The sequence below is a fragment of the Callorhinus ursinus genome, unplaced genomic scaffold (assembly GCF_003265705.2).
Source record: "Callorhinus ursinus isolate GAN/ISIS: 27379988/994484 unplaced genomic scaffold, GSC_fseal_2.0 scaffold15, whole genome shotgun sequence".
Taxonomy (NCBI): Eukaryota; Metazoa; Chordata; class Mammalia; order Carnivora; family Otariidae; genus Callorhinus; species Callorhinus ursinus.
The window spans coordinates 16,542,999-16,558,162 of record NW_027397077.1 but is presented as its reverse complement, the minus strand read 5'-3'; the positions used below and the strand labels follow the sequence as shown (position 1 = coordinate 16,558,162).

At 36.4% G+C, this 15,164-nt stretch overlaps 1 protein-coding gene and 1 non-coding gene across 10 annotated transcripts in view; both read left to right on the top strand.

Moving 5' to 3' along the window:
• Positions 1–15,164, top strand: part of FHIT (fragile histidine triad diadenosine triphosphatase) — a 1,472,419-nt gene that overhangs the window by 522,848 nt on the left and 934,407 nt on the right. The gene's annotated exons all lie outside the window — the stretch shown is intronic.
• LOC112834308 (U6 spliceosomal RNA) lies at positions 3,753–3,859 on the top strand. The gene has a single exon (XR_003210834.1). It is a non-coding gene; the product is annotated as a U6 spliceosomal RNA (small nuclear RNA).

Sequence of the window (15,164 nt, the reverse complement as noted above, 5' to 3'; positions counted from 1 at the left end):
CTATTTAAAAACAGATTTCTACGTGTTTAAGGAAATAGGCAATTTTCCATGGCAAGCACTTGAAGTCAGGGGTGATTTATTATTCATTTGACTGTAGTGAATATTCATGATTTGCATGTTAAATTAGAATTATCGAGATTTTTGTTTACCCTAAAGAAGTTTGGGAAGTTGTGTGTTTTAAATTTGAATTTACTAAAATTCACTTTTCAAGAAACAGAATTTTCTGTCTACAAGGAACCTTAAAAATGATCTGGTTAAATTCGCTAAATAATGTGTATAAAAATATGCAATATTTTGTAGAAACCAGACTGACAGAGATATTTTATATGGGGGCCCTTTGGTATAGAATCCTGGTTTGTTTCCTTCTTTTCTTTTTCTCCTAACCTCCCTTCCTCTCCCCCTCTCTGTCTCCTTCCCTCCATTCCTTCCTTCTTCTTTTTTTCTTCTCTTTTTAAACAGCAAGACCTTTTACTCAAAGAAAATCTTGCCCAAGAGCTCAATATATAAAATAGAGTTACTCTATTTGAATAGAGAGTGAGGCTGGGCCATGCCTTCCTTATCTCCACTCTACCACACAGACCCCCAGAGTATCGCTACAGAGCCCTTGACTTCCCATGATCACAGTTCTAAAACTAAGAGAGCCGAAAAACATATTATCAAACACATTATATGCCAGACACTCTTCTAAATATTTTACAAACATTAACTCACTTAATCCTCAAGATCACACTGATATAATTATTATTATTACTCTCATTTTATAGATGAGAAAAGTGAGGTACAGGTAATTTAAGTAAGTTACCCAAGATTGTACAGCTATTAAATGGCAGAGCCTGCCTGGATAGGCTTGTTGTTCAAGAGTCCTGTTCTTACCCAGAATGCTTTGCAGCCTCTCCTTAGCAGGAGCAGCAGTTATATTCAGCTCTTACTAGAGGTTAGGACTGTGCTAGGAGCTTTACATGTATCATCATAGCTGATGCTCCTGGAGTAGCCAGTGAGGTAACAGTATTATCTCCAGTTTACAGATGCAGGAAATGAGGCATGAAGAAGTTACATCGCATTCTTGTGAGGGCCAAGGCCAGGATTTGAACCTTCACCATTTGACTTCAGAGCTCATGTTCTTAACCACTTGTTTCATAGGTACCTATGAAAATGAAAACATTTGTTTTTAAAGACTTACGATGCTTTTCATTTTCTTTCATATTGGGTTCTCATTGGCTAACACTATAGAGAATATCTATAATCTGAGGAGCCCACCAGTTAGCTCTACCAGGGAAGGATTGTGCTCAGAGAAAATTCAGCATCTTAAGTGTCCTTATGTCCTACCCATGTCCTTATGGTTTTCACATTTGCCTTCTGGTCCTTCCCATATGAGCCTGCTTAATTTCCTCAGTATTCTCTGCAGCTCTATTATATAATACCATCAAGTATTCATATTTATCTCACAAAGATTAATGGCTCATCTCCAAGGTCAATCTATCTGTGTTTTGATTTAATCCTCTTGGAGATAAAAAGGCTTTATCTTGTTTGATGGTTGTAATGGTGGGAAATGTTAGACCCTCTTGCAGACTAATAGTAGAGGACCCTCCCCCCCAATCAGTTTTGGTCCAGATAAAGACCTATGTATTCAGAACAGTTGTGTCCAGCATGCAAGCATAACATGATTCTTATAGTAGCAGTAAGAAGCCTGATGGCCTAAGATCTAGTACATATGGATGAACGAGTGTGTCCTATTTATTGAATTGTGTTGCTTTGGCCCTTTATCTGCTGTGCGGAAATTTTGCAGGGCAAGATCAAGTGTGGGGTGTTGGCTGCTCGTGTGGCCTTTGGTACTCGAAAGGCAGAAAGCTGTTCTGTGTCAACTCTGTTATAATGTGTTTCTTTTAGGAAAGTATAGTTTATTCTCTAAAACTTAATATGCCTTTGTCAATTCCCTCTTAATATTTACCCATGACTTCAGCCTCTTGAATTAAATCTTGAGTAAACACAGTGATTTCCAGAGACTAGTGAGTAGAGAAATACCTACTTGGGCAAATCAAAACTTACGAAAATCTCGCTCCTACTAGCTTCCTATGCAGAGAGAGAAACATTTAAAAATGTGATCTTTTACTCTTTCCCCAAGGAAAAGTAGTGCTGTGCAAAAGTAAAATAGATAGGCCTTGGTTCTACCTATTTAAAGGACAAAGAATTTGTATAGTTAGAAAAGCATTCTCACTTATATAAAGGTATAATTTCTTAAATTTTCATTCACTCACAAGGGAGTGAAGTAGGAGGATCAGCACCTTAACCAAGAAGGGATTAAAGATTACATGAAATTAAACTGATGCCTGGATAGCAGTGTGCGTGTGTGTGTGTGTGGTGCACGCACACACACGCATGAAGTTATTACCACCAAAAACTAGTTCTTACAGTCAAAGCTATTCTAAATTCCTGTAGAGGATTTACTAATTTGAAGTTTGGTGGAACTGGAATGAACAATTTCAATTCAGGGTGTGCTTGTGCTATCGCTAGAAGGAGGAAAGACCTTTAATCTTTTAGTTACCCCCATTCCCCTGGTTCAGAAACATGACAGACTAATTACAAGAGTGAGAATGCCTATACAATGTCAGTGCTGTTTGAGGCATACTGTTAATGCAGACTTCTATCTCTGCGTTGATGTAGAGAATACAAATAGCAGTTGGCATGTCGTTTATTAGTTTCCTATAGCTGCTGTAAAAAGTCACCACAAACCTAGTGGCTCAAGACAACACAAATTTATTATCTTAAATTTCTGGAGATCAGAAATCTGAAAAGGATTGCATTGCGATAAAATCAAGGTGTTGGTTGGGCTGAATTTCTTTCTCGAGTCTCTAGGGGGCAGTTTGTTTCCTTGTCTTTTTCAGGTTTTGTAAGTTGTCCACATTCTTTGACTTGGGGCACTCATCCATGTTCAAAGACAGCAATGACCAGTTGAGTCTTTGTTTTATTGCATCACTCTGGCTCTAACTCTTCTGCCTCTTTCTCTCTTTATATTTAAGGACCTTTGTGATTACTTTGGATCCACCTGAGTAATAGTGAATAATCTCTCTATTTTAAAGTCAGATGATTAGCAACCTTAATCCCATCTACAACTTTAATTCTCCTTTGCCCTGTAACCTAACATATTCACAGAGTTTAGGGAATAGGATGTAGACATCTTTGGGGAAGGGCACTGGGGACAATAATATTTTTGGAAGTATATTTGTCAGTATCTGTCATAATTAAAGAACTATAGCTATGCTGAAGGTAAAGAGGGTACTGTGGTTTATTGTTTTTTTATATTCAGATTGGACATAGATCCAGGCAGTGGTGCTAGAAGATTCTTTATCATCCCAAGGAGCACTACAAAATGGCTTTTCTTTCTTTATTTATTTACTTAAAAGATTTATTTATTTATTTGACAGAGAGAGACACAGCAAGAGAGGGAACACAAGTAGGGGGGAGTGGGAGAGGGAGAAGCAGACTTCCCTGCCGAGCAGGGAGCCCAATGCAGGGTTTGATCCCAGGACCCTGGGATCATGACCTAAGCCGAAGGCAGATGCTGAGCCACCCAGTCGCCCCTACAAAATGGCTTTTAGAGACTGGCAATTGGGATTAGGAATTCGGGAAACCAATTTATGATCCAGTTGTATGGAATTCGAGTAGCACATAAGTAAAGACAGTCATCATCTCTTTCTTGGCAAACACTGGCTCTTTCATGATAAACTGATTTTTTTTTTTTTTAAATCACGATAGTGCTCACTTTTGCAGCACGTATACTAAAATTGGAATGATACAGAGAAGATTATCATGGCCCCGGTGCAAGAATGACATGTAAATTCATGAAGCATTCCATGTTTAAAAAAATCATGATGGACAAGAAAGAAGGAACAGTATCTCAGAGACTCAGAATAACAGACCTTGCAGGATGATTTGCCATAGGAACATGAAAGGGTATTTAGAAGTTTGGTATCCTCAGAAAACTCAGGAAACAGAGGGAGAAATGAGAGAATTAGGGGTACCTATGAGCTGAAGCTAAAAGAAAGGATGGTTTGGAAAAAGAGGTTAGTCAAGCAAACATGATAAAGAAACCAAAATGCCATACAGAATTAAAATCTGCATTAGTGGGCGCCTGGGTGGCTCAGTTGGTTGAACGACTGCCTTCGGCTCAGGTCATGATCCTGGAGTCCCGGGATCGGGTCCTGCATCGGGCTTCCTGCTCAGCGGGGAGTCTGCTTCTCCCTCTGACCCTCCCCCCCTCATGTGCTCTCTCTCTCTCATTCTCTCTCTCTCAAATAAATTAAATCTTTAAAAAAATAAAATAAAATCTGCATTAGAAGCTGAAAAGAAATAGGCATTTAAAAATACACGTATATCACTAATGTAGAAGAAAAATTGATAAGTTCTGTCAAAATGGAGAAAAGGGCAATAAAATTAAATTAATGAAATAGGGAAGATTAAAAATATAGCAGAGACCATTGACTTAAACACTAGACGAAATCTGAGAATTATAGACGTTCGTGAGACACAAACAATTGGAACACAAGTAGTAATCAAAAATTAATAGAAGTTCTTTTGGGCTAAAACAAAAACAAAAGCAAAAAGACCCAGTATGCAAATTGAAAGAGTTTTTCATACTCTAGGCAATATTAATGAAAAGGGTTCCATACTATTACAACTTGGCAATTTTTTTTAAATTACAAAAATAAAGAAAAAAAATCCTTCAAGCAGGGGGGCAAGAAAACAATTTACCTTATAAAATCTACAAAAATTTGCTTGGAACAGTTTGGGAGAGTGTACTGAAGAAAGGTAAATATACCTAAGTTGTCTTTTACTTGTAAAAGTAACGGAAAGAGATTCTCAAATACACAAGAGAAGAGAAAGCATACACCTCTTCACTAGGGAAATGGCTTAAGGATGTAGCCCAGGTCAGTGCCAAGGGAAGTTCTGAGTCTAGTAGCATTATCTGGAAACCAGTTAGAAGTACAGATTTTCTGGCCCACTCCAGACCTCCTGAAGCTGAATCTCTTGGGATGGAATGCGGCAATCTATGTAACAGTATTCATAGGAGATTCTTACATGTACTAAGATATAGGAAGCAATAGTTCAGGCAGCTGAGAGAGAAATCAAATTTAAGAATTCTATAACAGAGAAATGTTGAGACTGATTATTAATAATGTAACTAATTAAACAAGCAAGATTTAAACAATTGTAACTTTAAATATAACACGGAATGCAAATGTAAAACTATACTTTTGAAAGACAAAATATGTAATATAAGATAATGCTTTAATAAGTATTAACTACTTAATATTTTAATATTTAATACTAAGTAGTAACAAAATCCAAGATCATATTTATAGAGTCTGGAAATAAAATGGTGATAAATCTTTATTTTAGTAGGGGTGGACTTATACATTCAATAAATATTAACATTCTTTTTGGTATACTTGTTACCACTATTAGATATGAAAGTAGGGGGGCGCGCCTGGGTGGCTCAGGCGTTAAACGTCTGCCTTCAGCTCAGGTCATGATCCCAGGGTCCTGGGATTGAGCCCCGCATGGGGCTCCCTGCTCGGTGGGAAGCCTGCTTCTCTCTCTCCCACTCCCCCTGTTTGTGTTCCCTCTCTTGCTGTCTCTCTATCAAATAAGTAAATAAAATCTTAAAAAAAAAGAAAGTAGGTATGACTTCCAAATCAGTGCAGAGAGAAAAGACTGTGCCACTTGGCCTAAATCGCCAAATACAGGGAGCAAAGAAATTGACAGTGAAGCATAAACTCCAAAAAGTGTAAAGTAAGATCACAGAAGTATAGCCAAATATATCATTTATGCCAACACTAGTGTAAAGTCACCTACTTGAAAAAAAGACAGATAATTTGACCAGTTAGTCCATCTGAACATTGATGTTCAACAAAAGTATATTATATCTTTAAAACGCCATGGCTTTAGTTTTAGTATCCTTTGGTTAAGGCTTACCCCTGCCACATATTACCTGAATAACTATGGGAAATATAACCTGTTTGGTTTTAAATTTTCTCATGTGTAAAATAGGAATGACATTTCCCACGTACTTTACATGATATGAAGAGCAAATGTGAACGTGAAAGCATTTTCTGAAGCTGAATCATTATAAAAGAATCATTAAGCTCGTCTATTAAAATATAAAGACTCTCTTTTTCAGCAAAAAAGCAAAATATAACCATAGGTTACTGAGAAGAGATATACGCAAAACAAAGGACTCATTATGACTAAAACAAACAAAAAACAAAAATAAAAAAGATGGACAATATATATCAGGCAAAAGCAAAATAAACAAAAAAGTAATCTTGGCAATATTTAGACAAAATAAGTCAAAGACTGTGATAATATTAAATGTGTCCTAGAAGATTATATTTTCATTCAGATAGTGAGACTTCACAATGAAGATGACAGTCTTGAATTTTCATTGACATGGTAACAACCTCAAAATACATGAAATAAAGGCTGTTACAAATATAAGGAAAACTTGATAGAAATAAAGTTGCATGAGATTTTAATACACTTTTATCGATCTTTTATGGGTCAGATAAACACAGAATACATAAGAGTATTTTAATCTAATAAAGCTGATTTAATATATATTGAACTTTGTTCTCTAGAAATATAAAGCATACTTTACAGAGTCATGAAGCATTTAGAAAAAAGTTGATCATATATTAAACCTCAAAGAATACCATATTATGAAACATAAAATGTTTACAGGCTACATGCTCTGCCTACAGTGAAATAAAACTAAAATTAATAAAAGTTTAAATGCATAGCTCAACAATTTCAAAAACTGTAATGCCAACAATAAAAAACAAGAATTTCTTTTAAAGAACTGCAGGTTCAAATAGGAAATCAAACCTAGAGTAACCAAGTGTTAGAAAAAAGACAACTCTACATATATACATTTAAACGGCCAAAGGTGTATTTAGCAGAAAATTAATAGCCCCAAGAGCATGCTCTCTCTCTCTCTCTCTCTCTCTCTCTCTCCCTCCCGCTCCCTCTATCCCTCTCCTTCTCTTTTTAGAGAGAGAGAGAGAGAGTGCAGAGGGGCAGAGGGAGAAGGAGAGAGAGAATCAAGCAGGCTTCACACTCAGGCTCATTGTAGAGCCCAGCGCATGGCTCCATCTCAAAACCCTGAGATCATGACCTGAGCCAAAATTCAGAGTCAAACACTTAACCAACTGAGCCACCAAGGTGCCCCAAGAGTTCTCATTATTAAATGAGAATAACAGAATCAATCCACAAAAAATAAAAGTAGTGGATTAATAAATATAGAGTTCCCTTTTCTATTAAACAACACAACAAACAAGCAATACTCATTCAGTAAGTTGGGAATAGAATGAATTTACACAGCATATTACAAGATATCAGAGGCCTCTATAGCAAGGTACATTATTTAATGTTAACATTGGAAATATTCCTTTTATTGCCACAAATGAGATGAGTGTGCTTGCCCTTACTATAACTATTTCAACATTGTGCTAGCCATTATACAACATGAATCCAGCTAAGGGAATAAGGTAATAAGATTAAATATGATGTATAAATATTGGAAAGAAGAGATAAACCAGTGCTATTAAAAATATATAATTGTTTTTTCCAAACTCAACTAAAAGCCCTTTAAAACTGATAGAGTTCAGAGAGGTAGCTATATGTAAGATCCCAGTAAAATATCAATAGAGTTCTTATATATTTATGAGGACCATGCAACTGTAGGATTCACAAGTAAACTAAAATAGACTGCACAGTAACTATATAAAAAATGTTGAACAAACTTAAAAACCTTAGTAGATGAGAAGTACCATGTTCCCTACTGGGAAGACACATCTATTTAAAATCTGTACTATCACAATCAAAATCCCAACAAGATTTCTTAAGGGACCTTGTAAGCCTCTTCTAGATTTTAAAAAGGAAAAGACTATACTTTAGAATAGTTTTTGAAAGAAAGATGTCGGACAAGATTTATTTTAAAAGAAGAACCATAATGGGGTATTTACCTACTAAAAAATTAAAATATTTATACCCTGGGGTTATATACCAGGCAATTACATCATTAGGTTAAAAATAGGTTAAAAATTAGGTTAAATTAGGTTAAAATTAGGAGTATTAAAACAGATCCATGTATACATAAAATTATTTTATTGATAAGGTTAGAATATTAAATTGGTGGAGGGGGAATGTTCTTTCAGTGAATGGGACAATTGGCTATCCACCTAGAAAAACATGTTAGACATATTACCATAAACACACACACACACACATAACTCCAGTTATGCTAATGAGCTAAATGGATTTTAGCAAAAATTTAAGCACATTAGAGGAAAAACATAAGGGACATCTCATAACCTTGGGATCTTATAATCTTGGGGAAGTTCTTTTTATATAAAGCACAATACATAGAGGAAATAAATTGACTGATTGACCTTATGAAAGTGAAAAAATCCATATGACATGACATCATGGTAGCCTTCAGGTTCATTCACATATATCTCAGTTCTCCTCCTTCTGGGCAAATTGAATGGGTACACTTCCTTACTCACTTGAATTTAAGTGAAGCCACATGTTTTGCCTAGGCAAATGAAATGTGAACTGCAGTGATATAAGTTGGCTCTGGGCAAAAACATTAAGAGCTAGTGCATTTTTTACCGTGTTCCCTTTTCCCCTTGTCAGAATGATAAGTAGATAGTGAAGGTCACCAGCTTGTGTCCTTAAGTAAGGATGACACAAGCCCTTGTTAATCTGGGAAATGGACATGAGTTATAAAGTCAGGAAATAAACTTTGTGGTTTTTTTAAGCCCCTAAGGGTCTAGGAGTTATTTGTTCATGCAACATTACTGAACTTGTCAGGACTAATGTAGACAACATAACAAACTTAAAACATAAAAAATAGTGATTTCTGCTTCCCATACAATCAAGTAAACTCCCACAGAAAACAACTAAAACTCTGACCAAAATACAAAACAAATGAATCAATTCTCTGTATGTGTAGAGTGAAAAAAGGCAGGTAGACTCTGGAGAGGAATTGACACCTGGAAGAGGGGATTGGCATGGGCCAAGTTCCCTATCCTGAGGTCTTGCTATAGTCAGTAGCTAAAACCCCAATGGGACTGGGGCACCTGGGTGGCTCAGTTGTTACGTGTCTGCCTTCGGCTCAGGTCATGATCCCAAGGTCCTGGGATCAAGCCCCGCATCGGGCTCCCTGCTCAGACCACAGGCAGCCAGTGAATTTGAAGATAGATGAATACAAGCTTTCCCTATGAAGAGCAAAGGGAAAGCAAAGATTTAAAAAACCCCAACCAGAGTCTCAGGGTCCGGTGGGATAATAGTAAAAGTTTTAACATACTGTTAATTAGTGTCCCAGAAGGAAAGGAGATAGAGAATGGGGCATAAAAACTTTTTGAAGAAATAATGGCCCCAAACGTCCCAAAGTTAGTGAAAGAGATATATTTACCTATTCAAAATGCTGAGATGCATCATAATGAACCAGCTGAAAATCCCAGATGCAATCTTGAAAGCAGTCAGAGAAAAACAACATACAATATACAACTAGGGAACCACATTTTGAAAAAATGCCAACCTACTTTCAAACACAATAAAAGCTAGAAGACAGTGGGACAGTGTCTTTCATGTGCTGAAAGGAATAGAAACTATCAATCCAGAATTCCATATCCAATGAAACTGTACTTCAGGAATGGAGGCAAAATAAAGTTGCTTTCAGATAAAGAAAAACTGGGAAAATTTATTGTCAGCAGACCACCCTATACTACAAGAAATGCTATAGGATGTTCTTCAGGATGAAAGGAAATAATGGGAAACTTGAATCCTCAGGTGAGGATGAAGGGCAGTAGACATCATAAGTAGCGAGGCAAATTTAAAAGCCCATTTTTCCTCTTAATTTCTTAGAAACATATATGTCTAAGTAAAAATAAAAGCATTGTCTTGTGGGGTTTATAATGTGTGTAGATGTTATTCGGATGACAACTTGAACGGGGAAGGGCTTGTAAATTGGCCTATACAATTACAAGGTTTCATGTCTTATGTGAAATGGTATGATAGTAACTCTAGGTAGACGGAAAAAAGAGGATGGATTGAATTCCAGGCAATCTATGTGGATGGGAATCATGGTTCCTAGAAGGAAGGGGCGGGTATGTGTGCAGAATGGAACTTTGTAGATCTTACCCACATGTTGGGCAGGTGGAAGTATCACATTTTCTACACTTTCCATATCAAGCAATCTCTTTTTGTTTTAAAGATTTTTTTTTTAATTTATTTGACAGAGACACAGCGAGAGAGGGAACACAAGCAGGGGGAGTGGGAGAGGGAGAGGGAGAAGCAGGCTTCCCGCTGAGCGGGGAACCCGATGCGGGGCTCGATCCCAGGACTCTGGGATCATGACCTGAGCCGAAGGCAGATGCTTACCGACTGAGCCACCCAGGCGCCTCTCAAACAATCTCTTGACAAAAAGCAAGTGACTAACCTTCAAACTGAATGTTTGAGGACAGTTTGGGAGACATAGCATGGTTTCTTTCAACCGTCCATTTTCATTCCCTAAGTCGCAGCAGATAGCAAGCCTAGAAAAAAGAATGAGGATGATATTTAGAATTTTTTTTCTTCTGTTATACTACAGACTTATGGGGGCTTTTGAGAAACCAGTATGAGTGGGAAGGATATAATAATTCTTACCAGCAGGGTTGTTTGGTGCTCTAGTGTGGTTCTTGAACTAGGCTCAGGAAGCTGACAAGGTATTGGAAAGGAAGCCAAGAGTGCATGATGCAATGTGTTAATGCGCCGCTCAGCCTTTTCAGACTCTCCTTGGAAAAGTCCGTGGAGCTGGGGTAAAGGATATTGACCTTACTCTATGGTAGGGCAGACTTTCTCTCAGTATGAGGTGTGATGAGGGACAGAGATGACAGGTCACACAATCCGATGGAAGACAGCACATGGAGCAGAAAGAACATGAACTCCGGAATCCGCAAGTCGTACATCTGAACTTATCTATACTATGTCCTGCTGTGTGACTCTGAGCCAATGTGTCAGGCTGAAAAATGGTCCCTACAAAAGTATCTGCGTCAAATTCTTGGAACATGTGAATGTGACCTTCTTTGGGAAAAGGGTCCTTGCAAATGTGATTTAGTTAAGAATCTTGAGATAAGGAAATCATTCTGGATTATCCTAGGGAGCCTTAAATTCTATCACAGGGGTCCTTATCAGAGAGGGCAGAGGAAAGAAATACACAGACGAGAAGGCAATGTGACTGTGGAGGCAGTGGAATGATGTGGCCTCAAGCCAAAGAATACCAGGAACCACCAGAAGGTGGAAGAGCCAGGGAATGGAATCTCTCCTTGAACCTCTGGAGGGAGCATGGCTCTACTAATACCTTGATTTTGGACTTCTGGCTTCTGAACTGTGAGAGTATAAATTTCTATTATTTTAAGCACCAAGTGTGTGTTAATTTGTTACAGCATCCACAGGCAGGAAACTAATACAGCTATATCTATAGACCTCCTTGAATCTCAGTGCCCTCATCTGTAAAATAGGGTCATACCTGTCACACCAACACTAAGTGAGAAATGTGTAAAAAAAGAAAAAGAAGAAAGCAAAGAGTAATAGGGGACATGCTAGGAAAAAAAAGAACGACACCCCTTGTTTGATGTTAACTGATTCATTCCTGATGATCCAAAATTTTACCCAAGAGTGGTTTCCAGGAAACAATTGCCCATTATTTTAAAAGACAAAAATGATAATGTGTTATATATCAACCCAACCCCCCAACCAATTTCGTGAAATGTAAGTAAAACAGTAAAATGCCCATGGTTGAGCAATAAACTCTCATATTAGGATTTAAAATACTTAAAAATTGTATTCTTGATCATGGAACATTTAATTGTTAAGAAATACTTGCTTTTTATGCTTCATATGCAGTAACTTTCTGTACTTGCTTTGCTTCCTTCTCCATAATTGTCTTCCATATGTTCTCAACTCTTTGAGGACTCCGACAGGAAGCAAAAAGAAGAGCTAACTGTAAAAGGCAGTGTGGAAATGTATGCAGTTCAAGCACCCAGTGGCAAAGTGTGGCTCACACTGATGGTCTCATGGCCTTTTAGCATGGGCAATATCTGCAATACATATCCTTTCTGTTGACACTCAGCATGCTTTTCAAAATATCTACACATGATTCTGACATTCTACTGAATGCATTTGGAAAGTTTCTTGACAATTTTCCTGTATGTCATTTTGTAGAAAATTTTCTATTGAGTTTTGGTGTCATACACCTAAATTTTTACTACATGACCATTGGCAAAATTTGTATATTATGAAATTTGCATTTTTAAAAACCAAGAGGAATTTTACCAGGAAAGTGTTAATCAAGGCAACATCTACAAGGTATGCTTGTACTTACTGAATGTTTAACAGCAGAAAAGTAACATGAAATACATAAAGAGTTAACATAACTAAATAATCAGAAATTGAAAAATGAATTAAAAATGGGTAGGATTCTGAACAAACATAAATAAGAGAAATGACTGATTAATAAATGAATGAAAGGCTGTGCAACCTGAAAAGTGATCAGGAAATATAAATTAAAGTTATTATACCATAGATTTTATATCCATCCTTATTGGAAAAATGAGTTTTTGAAATCTAATAATACCAAGTGTTAGAGAGGTTGTGGAACAATAGGGATTCTCATTAATGGGGCAAACAGCCCTTGTGGAATATAGTGTGGCATCATCCAGAAAAGTTGAAGACAGGTATATCTCCCATGACTCTTTTGCCCAAAGAGATGAGTTCCAGATACTTACAATAGCATTTTTTTTGTAATTCAGGAAAATATAAATTCCAACAATAGCTAATGAATAAATATTATTAAATATTTGTATACGAGATGATTTTAAAAAAGCAAAAAGAATGAATGATAGCATATATTAACAGGGATAAATCTCAAATATTATGTTGAGTTAAGCTTTTAAAAGGCAAGTTGCAGAAGAATGCAATATATCATTATATAAAAACATAAAACTTGCAAAACAGAATCATTTCACCTAGTTGTCAAGTTATTAAATATAATGATACTACTACTTAGATCTGGAGATGGTAAATTCTTACATGGTGAAATTGTGCATAGGGAAGCGTTTATATTTTTGATCCAGTAATCTGATTTCTAGAAATCTTTCAGAAGGAAAAGACATGCAGACAGAAATTAATTATTATAATTGTGTGTTACAGTATTTATATAATAAATAAATACTCTATTAAATAATGTCAGTAAATTGGAGAATTGTTAAATTATTGTACATAAGGTAGCACTTGAAAATCTTTTTAAAAGGTATATTTAATGGGGAAATACTTATAATATAATGTTCAGTGAAAAAAGATCCAAATTACACTGCTATATGATCTGTATTTGATTTTTAAAAATCAACAAACAGAAGAAAGTGAGTGCACACACATAAATAAGACTGGGAAATATCAAAACATTATCCATGTTTGTCTCTGAGTGATAGAATAATTATGATTTTAAAAATGATATGCTGTAATTCTCAAATTGGGTGCAGAGAGTAGATATTACTCTCATAATCATAATTAACAGCTTCATTGGCCTCATTCTAAAATGAGTAGGTCTTAATGAAGATTATGGTTGTTTTTCCCAACTGGACAGAATCTTATCCCTTTGCCTGTTCCTATATTGCCAACTTCTGCAGATGCTTGAAAGGGAAGGATGGATTTCTATGTGAAAGTGCTTAAAGGGGCTACAGAAAGTAATATATAAATCAGATGGGCATTGTAGGAATTGAATGAGATAGTGAATGAAGAGAGCCTAACACAGTTCCTGGCACAAGTTAGGACCTAACCATTATCATTATTATCATTATTGTCATTGGCTGATTATTGATGTATCATTATGTTACAGATGAAAGTTTGTAAATCATTTCTTGTTTAGGACCAAACATCAGTTTCCATGTTGCCTATAAATACAAAAGTCTTAAGGACCGAAAACAAGGTGATATTTACTATGTTACTGGTATGTCTGAGACAGGAAGAATTTGGGGGATGAGCCGAAAGAAACAAATGGTTAATCTTGTTCTTAAAAAGAAAGGGCTGTCTGTCTCCATTACAGATAGCCATCATGCACAGGGTGGAGCCACTCTTTGGGCAGAATCAGGGACACTTGGGAATGATAAACCTTTTGCAATTTAGGATTATAATCTATTTACAGCACCCCCTGGTACCAACCCTGGTTTTTCATATGGACAACTGATTCCATGTGTGTAACTTGCAGCAGGAAGGGCAGGATAAAGGATGGAGATTGTTAAACTCTAGATTTTGACTGTATTTTGGAGAACTCCTTACAGAAAAATCTTCCAGTTGAATGGCCAAAGTAGCAGAGCTCATACTTGCTAATTTTGCCTTCCACTGAATGGTGATATATAATATACCTTGTGATTCTGCAGTAAATGTTTGTTTTCTCTTAGTTTTTTGCCCAGTAGATTGGCATCTGTGATAACATGCCATTGATAGGTGAAAATAGAACTGTGTTCCAAAAGAGACAAAAGATTTAGTGGATATGCTTTTATACACCAAAAATATACATTAATAGCTTTTATAACAAGTGTCCTTGAAGGGAAATATGGTGAAATTGTATCAGACTTTGATCTTCTCCAAACAACTAAAAAAAAAAAAGGGCAAAAACAAGCATAACAGTTTTTTATCTGTTTGTATGGAATTTATGGGTTCTTGGTGGGAGATTTGTTTCTTCTTGAATTTGGAAGGTATATATAAGGATTTATAGGGAATAGTCATGATCAAAACCTATTTGGTCTCCAAAGCATGTCTAGGAGAGGTTATAGGCCTTTTCTTATTTTACTCTGGCATGTATATAATTACAGATACCTGCCAGTTAAATTGTTAGAGAACTCATTTTGGTTACATTCTCCAGGTGACGTAGTAGACATTTTTGCTTATTTTGAAACCTCCATTTGTACCTGGTAGACTGTAAGCTCTATCATGAGACTACTTCTAACTTGTTCACTTTTATACCCTAGCCTGGTAGCATTCAGCAAAAACATGTTGAGCAAATAAATAAATAATGAATGACCTAGTGGTTGTCTTATAAACCCATCTACCCATCCATCCATCTA